This window comes from Thermobia domestica, chromosome 14 (genome assembly GCF_964235325.1).
Source record: "Thermobia domestica chromosome 14, izTheDome1.hap1.1, whole genome shotgun sequence".
NCBI lineage: Eukaryota > Metazoa > Arthropoda > Insecta > Zygentoma > Lepismatidae > Thermobia > Thermobia domestica.
In genome coordinates this window covers 78,827,240-78,833,239 of record NC_137467.1, presented here as the reverse complement: position 1 = coordinate 78,833,239, position 6,000 = coordinate 78,827,240, and the positions used below count along the sequence as shown (strand labels likewise).

The following is a 6,000-nucleotide window of genomic DNA, read 5'->3' as shown; positions in this document are numbered from 1 at the left end:
AGGCGCGTTTACCTTAGGGCCCCTAGATATAATATTTATTTGTATAGCTTTGAGATTTGTCAATATTGTCCCTTTAATTAATTTGTCATGTATGAAACGAGCCCGGGGGCGTAACTAACTGCCCCGCAGACCTTCCCGTGCGGGAGGACCCACAGGCTCCGTCAGGCCCATAAACAGTAAGAGAAAGATGGGAAAAGGGTACCCAAGGATTAGAAAAAAAATCTTCTAGGAGGCCCAAATACACGTATTAACGTTTGCCCTCCCACAAAAAAAAAATCTGAGTTATGGCGCTGCTTCAAAGAGTATTTTCACTGTGTCTTAATCATATTCACACAGTAGCACACAACTCCTTATTCTGTTACTTATTCTTATTGACCTTGGTGACATTGCCATCTAACGACGAAGAAAAGTCAAATCTCCACACCGTACCGTGCCTTATTCCAATTGTAAGGCGCACTGGCGAATATATATATATATATATAAGGCATGACATATATATTACCCCAGATGAATTTAAACAGTAAACATGGTTCCATAAATCTCCCATCCTTCCCTGATCATTTGCCACAAATCGCATGAAAATCGGACTTCAATTAGAAGAAATTCTAGACCCAAATGAAATCTGTGAGTTTTAAAAATATCACCCTGTACTAGGGTATTGACGATGGTAAAAAATGATAAATAATTAAATATTTAATAACAATACTTTTAATTAGTTACCATGTAATCCGCTGTTGAGCTGAGACCACATCCAACAGACCGTGAGTATTTATCACTTTATTTTAAATGTATTAATTAATGGAAGCTTCGTTCTTCGCCTAGGCAGGAACCAAGAGACAATTAAGCAAATAAGACAAAAAGTAATTACTGTATTAGATTGTTTTGTACTCTGAGTAATTAAATAAAAGTTCAAATTGTTTACATTGAACTTTTTTTTTTTTTTTTTTTTTTTTTGAAGCGGATTTGCTTAACTAACTAGCAATACAAATATTAGGACATGTCAAGGACAGTATTATTTATTCACTAAGCAACTTGAAACTAGAAACAGTTGTTAACCTTTGCCCTTAGAACAGTGCAATATCAAACAAGCTTTCCCGCGAACCTACATGAAGCACACTATATTAAGAGTATTCATCCCGGCGAATTTAAAATACCGCTAATTTTACAGTAATTATGTGATATCTTCAAATAGATAAAAGATAATTGAAATATGGAACAAGAGTGCCCTAGACAATATTATTTTGCGTGAGGTACCGTTATCACAAGTCACCTAGTGGCTTTCCGTTTTCAGCTGTTTAGAAACGCGAAAATAAATGCCGATTTTCAAAATGGCTCGAAATCGAAAGCAGATAAGTGAGTCGTGATAACGGTTTCTCATGTAAAATAATATTGTCTAGGACGCTCTTGTTCCACATTTCGATTATCTTTTATCTATTTGAAGATATCACATAATTACTGTAAATTAGCGGTATTTTAATTTCGCCGGGATGAAGACTCTTAACTAACTAGCGATACAAATATTAGGACATGTCAAGGACAATATAATTTATTCACTAAGCAACTTGATCATAGTATTTAAACTAGATACAGTTGTTAACCTTTGCCCTTAGGACAGTGCAATATCAAACAAGCTTTCCCGCGAACCTACATGAAGCACACTATATTAACAGGTCATAATTCCATTTATACTTGAGCATTAACCTTTTTGAGGATCTATGGTAACTTTTGTTATCATGGAGTAGTATTATTTTTAACCGCTTATTTCCTATAACAGGTATTTAAGCCGGATTTTTTTTCTGTTGGTCTAGTCAAGAATGGACCAAAGAACAAGCCAGATGCGTTTTGGAACTGAATGACCAACTTGGTGGGCGCTAAGTAGGAGTAGAGGGGCGTGACATTTTCTTTTTTCGTAAGGCAGATTTTAAAATTTTTCACGCCCTTAGTTTTCAAGATATCAGATTGAAATTTTGCATACGGATTGTGTGCACCTTTGAGTGTTTCTCAATTGTCTTTTCTTTCTTTCTTTCTTTTCTTTTTTTCTTTTTTTTTAGATTCATACGTGAACCTGGGCCGAAGGGGAGCAACTATTCCGAGGAGATGATTTCTTCAGAAAAAAATCCACTTTTTTTTTTTTTCAAATTTACCAGTTCAGGTGTATGATACGGACATTTGAGTGATATCATTGAAAAGGGTGCGTTATACTGAATAAAATGACGTTTGAACTATGATTCTAGGCCAAATAGAAATAACACAGTAAATTGTTAGAATATTTGTTATATCTATATGTATATATAAGGTAACCAAGAAAGTTCTGTCACTTTTGTGGAGGTCGTGTTCAATTGGTTCTCACACCGTGAGTTGAATGTGAATAGAGATAAGACGAGGATCAGTTATTGGTGTGGGTATATCCAACATACTACCTGGTTGTGGAAGTTCAGTTACACCGTGAACTTGTGTAAGGACAGATTGAACATGAGACTTCCACAGGTCGTCCTAAGGACATGTATGCTGTACGAGTTCAAACGTCGCTGCAGCGGGACGAAAGATGTGCCAGGTCTTTGGTGAGTGTGTCGTGACTACGCGGAAGTTGAGTGGTGGTTTAGCAAGTTTAAGGACGATAACGAAGCACTCGAACATGCACCACGTGACGAAAGACCAGCACGTGTACAAAATGAAGATCTTCAGACTGCAATTGAGGAGAAAATTGGCCAGACATGTGACGAAGTAGGACTACAATTCAGCATAAATGGAGAAACCATTCGCCAGCACCTTTATCAACTTGAAAAGCACTACCAGTTGGGTCGATGGATCCCACATCATTTGATTCCGGGCCAGAAGGCAACGCAAGCAGATACTTGTCTTTCTTTGCTATCTCGTCTGAGGAAGGAGCCATTTCTGGACAGGGTTTTGATATGTGATGAGAAGTGGGTCCTATACAAAGCTCCACGGAACTGTCATCACTGGTTAGTATCCAATGAACCGGTTCCAAAACAGCCGAAACCAGCATTGTCCTCCTTTGTGTTTGGTGGACTACTCGCGGCATCGTGCATCAGGAACTGTTACCAGCTGGTCAGAGCATCAATGAAACTGTGTATTGTCAGAAGTTGAGCCATGTTCAAGAAAAACTCAAAACTCTGGAGCCAGCACTTCTGAATCGCAAAAGGGTCCTCCTGTTACAGGACAGCGTTAAGCCCCACGTAGCTAGGATGATCCGGGACACCATTTTACGCCTTCTATGGGAAACACTATTGCATCTACAACGATAGTGTATATTTTCTATGTATTTCTAAATATTGTTTCTATTTACGGGGGAAAAGTGCTATTTAAAGGGCACAAGCTATCAAGAAGAAGAAGAAGAAAGTATATAAAGAAATAATTTAAATCTTTGTATTATATCGCTATACTTCTTTTTTCCGTTGCTATGACAACTTGTTTATCTGGTTGATATGGTAATGTAGAAATAGAACGAAGAACCATATTGTTATAATTGGATGTATATTATTTTAATGTGACAAATAAGGTATATGTGTAAAAATCTAAAAGTGCATAACTGTGGTGCAACTAATTTGTGATCTCGTGAACTTTATAAGTATTCAAAATATATTTGAATCAGGGAAGGTAACGATGAAATAACGTTACACATCCGCCATACTCCCCGGACATTGCACCGTCCGATTATCACCTGTTCCATTCATTGGACAATTACCTTAGAGGACGCCAATTCAAATCCCTAGTAGGGGTGCAAAATGCAATTGATGCCTTTTTCGCTTCCCACGACCCACCAAATTCTACCGCGATGGAATCCATGGCCTTCCAGAACGTTGGCAGAAGGTCGTCGATGCTGATGGGGATTGTTTTTGATCTTAAGGGTACGTCTTAAGTGTCATATCGATGTTCGAAGGTGGTGGGTGAAAAAGTGACATATATAATGGGTCATCTTCAGACATTATTATTATTCTTTTTTTTTTTTTTTTTTTTTGCCCTTTGTTTTCAAAATACAAGATTCATACTTTTCAAGGCATTGTGTACATAACGATGTGTTCCTTTTTTAAAATACAAATCCCTACGTGAACCCAGGCCCAGGCCAGAGAGGCGCAAAACTTTTGAGAAAAAATTCGAAAAACTCACGGTTCTCCTCAATTTTCCCGTTTCTAGAGTATAATACGGACAAGCGAGTGTTACCGTTGGAAAGGATGTTCTATTCTTTTTTTTAAAAAAAAAAACAAAAAACAAAAAAAAAACGAGGTACGTATGTTAAATAGTAAGGAAGCAGTAGCTGTTTGACTGGAAGTCTAAAATTTAGCTTAAAAAGTGGAAATCCTATAAGAGCTAAATACTTGTGGATTTTACATAAGTAATTACTAGAGCAACCCACATTATGCTTTATTTTTTGTTTAATTATGCTTTATATTTTACCAAATTATTCTTTATTGTTAATTTCAACCATTGGTTTATATTAATCGGGTATAATGTATAATATTTACTATATATTAAATATTATAAATATCTTGATCTATTTATTAATATTTTATGCAAACAGTTTCTTTCATATTTAATGAACTTTCTACTTAATGCACTGTAAAGAGATATCCTTTACTTGAGTCAGTTTTTTCTATCACTTGTGTGCGCCTTAGAGGTGCATATGTACAGAAAGGGAAAGTAAAAGATGCCACCAAAAAATACAGAAAGTGCTCAAGTTCAAGAGGTATACATAACAATATAGTGTGGAGTTCTTGTGTACTATTCATTGTTGGCGGAAAGTTTTCTTCTTTCTTTCCTTTTTTCTTTTCTCCACATCAAAGGATTACACCGAAATAAGAATAAGCTTTTCATTGTTGAATTGTTACGTTCTCAATGATTTTGCATTGTAAATATTGGTTTTAAAAAACATTAATACAGTATGTTAAACTTGCAGTTAAACAGAATTTTCCCAGAATTGTTCTAATAGAATTTTCCAAGAATTGTGTTATATATTTTAAACTAGCTGGGGGCTCCGCCCACAGACCCCCGAGTTTGCTCGACCTACGGCTTCGCATTTCTTATCTATCGGCCTTTGCATTAACAGTGAATTTCATGAACTTGCTCTTCATATTTCCTACATCTGCCCATCCGGGGGCTTCGCCCCCACACTGTCTTTGATCGGCCTACGACCTCGCACCTCTTGAACCCATAATTCTATCGTTTCTTTTCCTATTTCAACTATCTAAAAGAGAAGATTTTGTATCCCAAGAAAGCGTCCATTTAAATAGCATGGAAATTTCTTCATTCTCCTTTAGATCCCTAAAAAAATTTAAAATATTCACTTTTGGCAATTTTCCTGTTGGTTAGTCCTGGAAGGCTATAATCACGCCAAATTTCATTATTTTAATTCTGTCGGAAGTACTTAAACATTTTGAGGCGTAGAAGACGTCCCATATAAATAACATGGGAAAGATTTTTCAGTTCTCAAGAAAACCACTCTATGGTTGGAAATTTTTATTTCTGATGATCACTCAGGTAACGCTAACGAAAACGTACAAATATACTTAATTTCAGGTTTTTATTCCAATTCTAAGTACCTAAAACATGAGATTATAGGTCTAGAAAAAGGCCCATTTAAATAACATGGAGAAATTATTCATCTCCTTTTTAGATCCTCTAGAAGTTAAAAATATTCACTTTTGGCAATTTTCCTGTGGGTTTGTTCCGAAAACCTACAATCATGTCAAATTTAATCACTGTAACCCTACAGGAAGTGCTCAATGATTTGGGGGTGTAAAAAATGTCCCATATGAATAACATGGGAAAGATTTTTCAGTTCTCCATAAAATCACTCTAAAGTTGGATTTTTTTAAAATTTTTACTGATTTACTTAGGTAATGCTAACAAAAACGTACAAGCATACCAAATATCATGTTTTTATTCCAAATCTAAGTACCTAAAACATGAGATTATAGGTTTAAAAAAAGGCACATTCAAATAATATGGGGATTTTTTTATCCCCTCTTTAGATCCCCTAAA

General features: G+C 35.9%; 1 protein-coding gene across 1 annotated transcript in view; it reads left to right on the top strand.

Moving 5' to 3' along the window:
* The first annotated feature begins 720 nt into the window (after window positions 1–720).
* Window positions 721–6,000, top strand: part of LOC145670234 (uncharacterized) — a 33,744-nt gene continuing 28,464 nt past the window's right edge. Inside the window, exon 1 of the mRNA XM_081738628.1 lies at window positions 721–761. The gene's annotated coding sequence lies outside the window, so the exon portion shown is untranslated. The remainder of the gene's footprint in view (window positions 762–6,000) is intronic.